The 10,731-nt window shown below is 43.8% G+C and overlaps 1 pseudogene; it reads left to right on the forward strand.

The window, feature by feature from the left end:
• Positions 1–1,041: 1,041 nt before the first annotated feature.
• On the forward strand, positions 1,042–2,372 carry LOC138087603 (rab GDP dissociation inhibitor beta-like; annotated as a pseudogene).
• Positions 2,373–10,731: the final 8,359 nt, after the last annotated feature.

Raw genomic sequence — 10,731 nt, forward strand, 5'->3', positions numbered from 1 at the left:
ACCCTGATGATGTTAATTCATCTTGAGGCAACAGCTGGTTGTGATCTTGTCCCAGGTTGAAGAAGGGATGTGCAAACTTGTGATTTTATGTGCAATAATTAGGTTAGGTTATGTAGAGACATCTTTGGAAACATGAGTATAAAGATATTATGTGAGGTGAGCAGCAAACATAAAATTTGAGAAAAAGATCTTGGGGTGACTCCCTGATTTGCAACAGTTATCCCTTTTGGAAATTTCCCTGACACCCCAGAGTGAACCTGCAGCGGCCATGCCTTCCTATGTTACTCTGAATCTCTGGCCCAGTTAAACCATTTGATTCTAACGAAAAAGTGGAAATCTATGGGAGGCACAAAAGGTCTCTGGAACTGAGTCGGGTAATAGCATTTGCCACAGAAGCAAAGTCCACAGACTGGCTGAGTTCCCTGGGAGGCCTCTGGCTTCTGCCTTTCTTCCCATCAAGGCCTAGTTGTTCATTTCCTCCCTGGATTTGGTGAAAAATGGCACCCCTTTTCAAAGCATATTGATTTTTGCCGCTTGAACTACCAAGGATCAGTTTCAGCCTCTTGTCACCAGATGAGCCACACTTCTTATTTAGAGAACAGAACTAGTGAGGAATGGCCCTAAACAGTATGCTTTAGAGAATGGCCAAAATGTCAGGACCATTGACAGTCGTCACTGTTGGGCCACTGGCTGCCCATTTTTTCCACCATTAGAGCAACTTTTGGAATCAATGGCATTGCTTCCAAAATGTCTCTAATAAAGAATTCATATAAAAAGTAATATGTTGGGTAGAGCTCACTGATAGAGCACACGGAGGGCACTGCGGTGAAGGGGGATTTAGGAGCTCACTTTCTCAGTCTAAAGACTGCTGTGGCTCCCTCGCAGCCTTCCCTACCTTCCCCGCTCGCCAGCTCCATGTAGTCTCTGACTCTGCTTCCCTTTTCCCTCGGGCGCCGGTCCGCCTCCTCCTCGGGGAGCCTCAGCCCCAGACCCCTAGAGCTCCGAGTCTTCTCTGGGTCTCCGTCCGTGCCCAGCCCTGCCATGAATGAGGAGTACGATGTGATCGTGCTGAGCACTGGCCTGACCGAATGTATCCTGTCAGGAAAAATGTCAGTGAATGGGAAGAAAGTTCTTCATATGGATAGAAGCCCGTATTATGGAGGAGAGAGTGAATCTATAACACCGCTGGAAGATTTCTACAAAAGATTTAAGATACCCAGAGCTCCACCAGCATCCAGGGGCAGAGAAAGAGACTGGAATGTTGACTTAATCCCCAAGTTCCTTATGGCAAATAAATGGTCAGCTGGTTAAGATGCTGCTTTTTACGGAGGTCACTTGCCATCTAGATTTCAAAGTAACTGAAGGGAGCTTTGTTTATAAGCGAGGAAAGATCTACAAGGTTCTGTCCACTGAAGCAGAAGCCCTGGCATCTAGCCTAATGGGGCTGTTTGAAAAACGTCGATTCAGAAAATTCCTGGTATATGTCGCCAACTTTGATGAGAACAATCCTCGAACTTTTGAGGGCATTGATCCTAAGAAGACATCAATGGAGAGGTGTATAAGAAATTTGACTTGGGCCAAGATGTCATAGATTTTACTGGTCATGCCCTGGCACTTTACAGAACTGATGACTATTTAGATCAGCCATGTTGTGAAACCATTAATAGGATTAAACTTTATAGCGAATCTTTGGCAAGATATGGCAAAAGCCCATACCTTTATCCACTCAACGGCCTTGGAGAACTGCCACAGGGATTTGCCAAGTGCTATTTATGGAGGTACCTACATGCTGAATAAACCAGTTGAAGAAGTTATTATGCAGAATGCAAAGGTGATTGGTGTAAAATCTGAAGGAGAGATTGCTCGCTGTAAACAGCTCATCTGCGATCCCAGCTATGTGAAAGATCGAGTAGAAAAAGTGGGCCAGGTGATCAGAGTCATCTGTATCCTCAGCCACCCCATCAAAAACACCAACGACGCCAACTCCTGCCAGATCGTTATTCCACAGAACCAAGTCAACCGGACGTCAGATATCTACCTCTGCATGATCCCCTCTGCGCACAATGTGGCCACACAGGGCAAGTACATCGCCATCGCCAGCACAATGGTGGAGACCAAGGAGCCCGAGAAGGAAATCAGATCAGCCCTGGAGTTCTTGGAACCAACTGAGCAGAAATTCGTTAGCATCAGTGACCTCCTTGTACCAAAAGACTTGGGAACAGAAAGCCAGATCTTTATATCCCGTACCTATGATGCAAAAACTCACTTTGAGACAACCTGTGATGACATTAAGGACATCTATAAGAGGATGATGGAGTTTGACTTTGAGGAAATGAAGTGTGAGAAAAAATAACATCTAAGGGGAAGACTAACAGCAGTACATGTTATCATCTAATTAGGACAAACTTAAAATTTGGCAAATGATGCATATTGTATGAAATCAGTATTGTAAGGCCTGCTTTTGTAATCAAAACTGAGAGATTCCAGAGTACTGTACCAGTAAATATTCTTCCACTTTCTAATATCATATATTAACTTGTTTTCATGGAGTGGCTCTTCCGAATTAGCAGGTTCCCAAGTTCTGTTCAATTTAACCAATACTGGCTTGTGTTTTCTAGTGAAGGATCAGTTTTAAAGCTTTGTGATACTGATACAGAGAACTTGATACAGTATTTGTATCTTTTAATCAGCATAGCCTTTGCAGTTGTGAGCTTCCGCTGTTCAAGAGCTGGGTCAGTGCAGCTTGCATGCCATCTTGTCCTCTTGACGGTGAGGAGGTTCAGAACTGAATGTCTGTAACCAGGGACAGCGTCCCTTACTCCTCCCCACCCCTTTCCGTTCACGTCATGTGTCAGGACAGTGCCCACCCAGCCCAGCCACAAGCTTGGTTTACATGGGCCTCCAGTTCTAGCCAAACTCCAGACTTGGATAGTCTTTTGGAGGAAGCCTGTGTGTGGTGTTTTAACCTATTAAAACTGATGAGCGCGGAGGGGAAAGAAACCCACTGTAAAGCAGGTAAACATAGGAGCTTCTTCTCTATCCCAGATGTGGCTTCTTCAACAGACCAAGCTGCAGCACAGTATTGATTTGACAAAACCTTTGCTTCAGTGATGTCTCCAAATGATTTCTGTACTGCAAATAAAGCCAAAATCTGGAAACCAAAATAAATAAATAAAGACTGCTGTGAAATCACTGTGCTGGTGAGCTTCACTTCCCCACCTGTAATCTGAGTGCATTAGGCCAAGTTATTTCTACAGTCCCATCCTGTAGTAAAAGTTTATCCTTATTAGACTAGAACTGTAGATCCAGCTTTCCTAGACCCCTTTGTTTCGTAGACAATCTCTGATTGCAATCTGCCAGCGGTATCTCAAAGCGCGCCCCCTGCAGGTGGATGCTTGAAGATCCACCTTTATCACTGGTAAGAATCTTCCAAGTGTTTGATGGGCAGGTGTGGGTGAGTGAAGTCTGGCTGACACATGAGATTTTCAAATGGCAAACTCACAGAGGGAAGTGAACATGTGAAAAAAAGAACATCGGACTCGAGTTTCCGAAGGTCTGTCGGACTAGCAGGAGCTCCTCAGCTCAGTTACTGATCTAAACCTTTTCAGTTCTCAGCCCTGCAATTTCCTGCCAATGAAAAGCAGGCTAATGATAGCTTCCTCCTGCCTTTCTTGCCAGCGGCCCTGTGAGCAATATGGTACAAAAGTTGGGTGAATACGAAGAGCACAAGTTGGTGATTTATAAGTATTTGGATTTCCCCCCCCCCCCCCCCCCCAGAAAACTTACTTGGATGTCCACCAGACAACTTAAAAGTTTAAGGACAATGATAAAGAATAAAGTGATATTGGCTTATAAAGGATTTTAAGGTTTTTATTAAATAACTTTATTTATTTTTGGCTGTTCTGCGTCTTCATGGCTTCAAGGGCTTTCCCCAGTTGTGGTGAGCGGGTCTGCTCTCTCGATGTGGTGCTCAGGCTTCTCATTGCCGTGGCTTCTCTCTTTGCAGACCACACGCTTCAGTAGTTACAGCACCTGGGCTCACAGCCGTGGCTCCCAGGCTCTAGAGCACAGGCTCAATAGTTGTGGTGCACGTGCTTAGTTGCTCCAAAGTAACTAAGGGATTAATTAATTAATCCTTACTGGATTAGGGATTGAACCTCTGTCTCTTGCATTGGCAGGCAGATTCTTTACCACTGTGTCACCAGGGAAGCTCCAAGGATTTTAAAGTTTTTCAAGAAGTTATCCTGAAGAGTTTATATACAGGTGATAATACTGACATTTCCTTCCAACTCAAGCTCTGTGCAGGGCACTTGGCACGAAATAAGTCTCTCTCTCTTGTTTTTTTTTTTTTACAAAAGCATTTTAGGGAAGTATTACTGTTTTCTCCTTCTTACAGATAAGACAACCATAGCTCAGAGAACTTAACTAATTTACCTGAGACCACACAGTTGTCTAAGTAGTAGTTCAGTTCAGTTCAGTTCAGTTCAGTCGCTCAGTTGTCTTTGACTCTTTGCGACCCCATGAACTGCAGCATGCTAGGCCTCCCTGTCCATCACCAACTCCCAGAATCTACCCAAACCCATGTCCATGAGTCGGTGATGCCATCCAACCATCTCATTCTCTGTCGTCCCCTTCTCCTCCTGCCCTCAATCTTTCCCAGAATCAGGGTCTTTTCAAATGAGTCAGTTCTTTGTATCAGGTGGTCAAAGTATTGAAGTTTCAGCTTCAAAATCAGTCCTACCAATGAACACCCAGGACTGATCTCCTTTAGGATGGACTGGTTGGATCTCCTTGCAGTCCAAACACCACAGTTCAAAAGCATCAATTCTTCGGCACTCAGCTTTCTTCATAGTCCAATTCTCACATCCATAAATGACCACTGGAAAAACCATAGCCTTGACTAGACTGATCTTTGTTGACAAAGTAATGTCTCTGCTTTTTAATATGCTGTCTAGGTTGGTCATAACTTTCCTTCCAAGGAATAAGCGTCTTTTAATTTCATGGCTGCAGTCACCATCTGCAGTGATTTTGGAGCTCAAAAAATAAAGTCTGACACTGTTTCCACTGTTTCCCCATCTATTTCCATGAAGTGATGAGACCAGATGCCATGATCTTAGTTTTCTGAATGTTGAGCTTTAAGCCAACTTTTTCACTCTCCTCTTTCACTGTCATCAAGAGGCTTTTTAGCTCCTCTTCACTTTCTGCCATAAGGGTGGTGTCATCTGCATATCTGAGATTATTTATATTTCTCCTGGCAATCTTGATTCCAGCTTGTGCTTCCTCCAGTCCAGCGTTTCTCATGATGTACTCTGCATAGAAGTTCAATAAGCAGGGTGACAATATACAGCCTTGATGTACTCCTTTTCCTATTTGGAACCAGTCCATTGTTCCATGTCCAATTCTAACTGTTGCATCCTGACCTGCATACAAGGTTTCTCAAGAGGCAGGTCAGGTGGTCTGGTATTCCCATCTCTTGAACAGTTTTCCACAGTTTATTGTGATCTACACAGTCAGAGGCTTTGGCATAGTCAATAAAGCAGAAATAGATGTTTTTCTAGAACTCTCTTGCTTTTTCGATGATCCAGTGGATGTTGGCAATTTGACCTCTGGCTCCTCTGCCTTTTCTAAAACAACCTTGAACATCTGGAAGTTCATGGTTCATGTATTGCTGAAGCCTGGCTTGGAGAATTTTGAGCATTACTTTACTAGTATGTGAGACGAGTGCAATTGTGTGGTAGTCAGAGCATTCTTTGGCATGGCCTTTCTTTGGGATTGGAATGAAAACTGACCTTTTCCAGTCCTGTGGCCACTGCTGAGTTTTCCAAATTTGCTGACATATTGAGTGTAACACTTTCTCTTTGAGGATTTGAAATAGGTCAACTGGAATTCCATCACCTCCACTAGCTTTGTTCGTAGTGATATTTCCTAAGGCCCACTTGACTTTGCATTCCAGGATGTCTGGCTCTAGGTGAGTGATCACACCATTGTGATTAACTGGGTCTTGAAGATCTTTTTTGTACAGTTCTTCTGTGCATTCTTGCACCTCTTCTTAATATCTTCTGCTTCTGTTAGGTCCCTACCATTTCTGTCCTTTATCGAGCCCATCTTTGCATGAAATGTTCCCTTGGTATCTCTAATTTTCTTGAAGAGATCTCTAGTCTTTCCCATTCTATTGTTTTCCTCTATTTCTTTGCATTGATCACTGTGGAAGGCCTTCTTATTTCTCCTTGCTATTCTTTGGAACTCTGCATTCAAAGGGTATATCTTTCCTTTTCTCCTTTGCTTTTTGCTTCCCTTATTTTTACAGCTATTTGTAAGGCCTCCTCAGGCAGCCATTTTGCTTTTTTGCATTTCTTTTCCATGGGGATGGTCTTGATCCCTGTCTCCTGTACGATGTCATGAACCTCCATCCATAGTTCCTCAGGCACTCTGTCTGTCAGATCTAGGCCCTTAAATCTATTTCTCGCTTCCACTGTATAGTCATAAGGGATTTGATTTAGGTCATTCCTAAAAAGTGGTAGTAATAGGATGGAAACTCAGATATTCACATATACAGTGACTAACGGAGCCAAGATTCAATCCAGGACTTTCTGTTTCTAAAATCTATGTGTTTAGATATTAAATTATGCATTCAATAAATATCTATTGAATTCCTAGTGCAAAGAGAGAAAGAATACTGTAGGCACTCATAGCTTGGGCTCTGGGGCGAGAGCTTCTTCATTTGAATCTAGCTCTTCCAATTTCAAGCTGTTTGACCTTGTGAAAGGTACTGACCTGTCTAGGCCTCAGTTTTTCATCTTAAAGTGGGAATAATAACATAATAACTGAATATGAGAAATGACTCAGTGTTCATGTAAAGTGCCCTGGGCAGTGCCTGGCACATCATTGCTAGCCATTTCTGTGATATGCATGGTGATCTGGAAAAGTCTTGGCTGTATGTGCTAGGGGTGAAGGTGGGAGGGGGCTTTCTATTTAGAGGTGGCACTGCAGAAGGTCCCAAGGCTTGTGTAGAAATGAGATGTCCAAAGATCCTGGAGGTGAGAGCTCCGGGGAGGGGGGTGGGCAGCAATAGTAGGTCTTAAGTTGGGAAATTAGGCCAGGGAGTGACAAAAAGCCAGAGTGACTTCAACAGAGGAGTAGGGTGGGGTGCAGTGGGGTGGATCCAAGATGTAAGGTCAGAGAGGCTGCCGGGCGCCAGTCATGTAAGGCTGTGGGTACCTGGGCAAAGCATTTGGATTTCTTTTGTTCATGCTCTGTGGCTTGCAGGATCTTATTTCCTTGACCAGGGACTGAACCCAGTCCCAGTAGCAAAAGCACCGAGTTCTAATCACTGAGCAGACATTTTGTTTGGGGAAGTCCCCAAACAAATTCTTTGTTTCGGGTCTTTAAAAAAAAATTGTTTGTTTGGCTGAGATGATGAAGGATAGGGAAGCCTGGTGTACTGCAGTCCATGAGGTTGTAAAGAGTCGGATACAACTTAGCAACTGAACAACAACAAACGTATTGGCTGGGTCGGGTGTTAGTGGCGGCGTATGAACTCTTCCGCTCCACAGTGCGCTTCCAGGCTCCAGGGTACACAGGCTTAGTCGCTCCTTGGCATGTGGGATCTTAGTTCCTCTACCAGGGATTGAACCTGCGTCCCCTGCATTCCAAGGGGGATTCTTAACCACAGGACCACTGGGGGAAATCCCACTTGGATCTTTTTAAAGTATAAAGGAAGCCATCTGAGAATTGAGAACAGAAGAGGGACATCATCTGACTTAAGGAGCCTGGCAGGCTCCTTAGGGTCCAAAGGGTCACAAAGAGTCGGATACAACTGAGCGAGGAAAAACCGCCCCAGCGATCCAGCCAAGCATCACAAAACAGGAGATGGAAGGGTGGGGTTCAAGCTGACAGAGAGTTGAACAACTGACACAGAGAACTTGGTTTGGGGGTCCTTTGGGTACGAAGAATCAAGAATTTGATTTGATGGATCTGTTAAGATGCCAAATGGAGGTCTTGGGGATATAATGGTTGTATAATCAGGAGGTCGAGGAGAGGTTGAAGCTGAGATAGGAATTTGAGGGTCAACAACTACCATGCTTGATTTGTATCCATAAACAAAGGAAACCAAAGTAAGGCTTTAAAAACTAGGTCTCAACATCTAATGCTTCCTGTACTGAGCTCTACACAAGCATGCTATTATTGTACTGTCATATGTCAGTTAAGGAAGTGTTTCTTTTTGCTTAAAAATTTGGTAATGTGGCATTTAGGTGCTTTCCCAGTGGCTCAGCAGTAAAGAGCCTGCCTACAAGGCAGGAGCTGCAGGAGATGCGATTTCACTCCCTGGGTCAGGAAAATCCCCTGGAGGAGGGCATGGCAACCCACACCAGTATTCTTGTCTGGGGAATCCATGGACAGAGGAGCCTGGTGCACTATAGTCCATGCGGTCAGAAAGGGTTGGACTTGACTGAAGAGACTTAGCATAGGCTTAGCATGCACGCATGCATGTGGGATTCAGAAAAAAATACAACAATCTAGATAAAATGTTTCCATCTGGCAAAATAAGTTTAGGGCTTGGTGCAATGGGTGGAAACAACTTTCCAATGTCCTCTACTCTAAGATCCTTCCTTCAGTGAGGGTTATATATAGATGATTCCAGAAATATAGCTGTCCACTCCATTTATTAGCTGTCCACTCCTTGATTTAGAGGATGAAATTTTTCTTCCATGGCATTTTTTTGGTAAAGTATAGCATTACACAAAAATTGAAACATTCATAAATTTATTGAACTGAGCTAAAATGAAATGGAATGTATTAATTGGATATTTTCTACTTACATCATCATCATTCAAAAGGACCTTAAAACACGTTGCAAAAGTTTCAAGTAATTAATCATTATAGGAAGCCTAGATATTGATCAAAGCAGATATTATAATTTCCCATAATAATTATGGAAAGAGCAAGACTATACACCTTGCAGAGTCTCAAAAGTTTTAGGATTTAGACAAACCCATCATGCTTGTCTGGTTTTGGAGTGGCCTGCCATGGGTTTAATACATGGAAGATTAAGGAGTGTCCTAGAAAGAACTCATCCACAAGAAAGAGAGTTAGCACAGCTGTGTGCAGTATTACAGCCCTGGTCATAGCAGAGGATGGGAAGCTAAAAGGAGAGTCTGCCCCTAGGCTGCGCCTCTGACCCACCTCCATGGATTCATCTCTGAGTTATAGAGACACATATATGGCAAATATAATTTAAGACTTCCTCACCCAAAACTCCATAAGACATTTGCCTTATCAACTGCGCATTTATTGCGTTTTTTTCTCCCCAGCATTCCTCACTTCTTTCTTCTCATAGCAACCCTTTCCCTTTTTTGTGGACTTGTCCTACCCTACCTTTTGTGAAAATTGAACGGTGCTCCCAAACCCAAGATCTTATCCCCTCTCTGCAGTGACTCACCTGAGGAAGAATGCCTGACTCTATCTGGGCTGTATTGTGTCTTTGGCGAATTTTTACATATGGCTGTTGAAAGTGATGTAGTGTCTCTCCTCTGAGGTGGCTAAGCTGGAGCAATGTAAGCCTGGGTCAGCTGGGGACTGTTTCTCATCAAACTCACGCTTACGCAGCAAGGATCTCTCTTCAGTGTAGGAGGGAATGAAACCGACAGAGAAATGCAGGGCTTTGAAATGGTATGGTCAGAGATGAAGACCAAGAAAAGAGGGAGAGAGTAAGAGTGAGAGAAAAGGGATGGGGGAGAGGTTGGTTCTAATATTGTAAAACCTCTGAAGACTCTAAAACCACACTAGATTTTCTGGCTGTACACAATCTCATGCATCCCCACTTTCTAAATTTCAGAGAGGTGCTGAACAGAGATGTGAACAGGTGCTGAACAGATATAAAAGTGAAAAGGAACTTCCCTGGTGGTTCAGTGGTTAAGACTTTGCCCCTCAATGCACTTGGGGGTGTGGGTTTGATTCCTGGTCAGGGAACTAATATCCCACATGACTCATGGCCAAAAAACCAAAACATAAAGCAATCTTCAAAAAAGACTTTTAACCTGGTCCACATTAAAAGGATCTTTTTAAAAAGTGGAGGAAAGGAATTTTCCTATGATACTAGGAGTATTTGGCCCCATGGGGCCTCTGTGTTGTTGCTCGGTTGCTCAGTCATGTCCGACTCTTTACAACCCCATGGACTGCAACACACCAGGGCTGCAACAAGCCAGGCTTCCTAGTCCTTCACCATCTCCTGGAGCTTGCTCAAACTCACGTCCATTGAGTCAGTGATGCCATCAAACCATCTCATCCTCTGTCATCCCCTTCTCCTCCTGGCTTCAATCTTTCACAGCATCAGGGTCTTTTCCAATGAGTCAGTTCTTTGTATCAGGTGGCCAAAGTTTTGGAACTTCAGCTTCAGCATCAGTCCTTTTAATGAATATTCAGAAATGATTTCCTTTAAGAATGACTGGTTTGAGATCCTTGCTGTTGAATGGATTCTCGAGAGTCTTCTCCAGTGCCACAGTTCTAAGGCATCAATTCTTCAACACTCAGCCTTTTCCATTGTCCAAGTTGCACACCCGTGCATGACTACTGGTAAAACCATAGCTTTGACTATGGGGCCTCCATAGGATGTGGCCAGGCTCAAGCACCTCAAGTGCCTTGACACATTAAAAGAATCCTCAGAGGGATGAATCCAGAAGAGCTCTATGGGGAGAGACCAGTGCTTGAGAAGTGGCAACCACCAGAACGGTG

This window comes from Capricornis sumatraensis, chromosome 10 (genome assembly GCF_032405125.1).
Source record: "Capricornis sumatraensis isolate serow.1 chromosome 10, serow.2, whole genome shotgun sequence".
Lineage (NCBI taxonomy): Eukaryota > Metazoa > Chordata > Mammalia > Artiodactyla > Bovidae > Capricornis > Capricornis sumatraensis.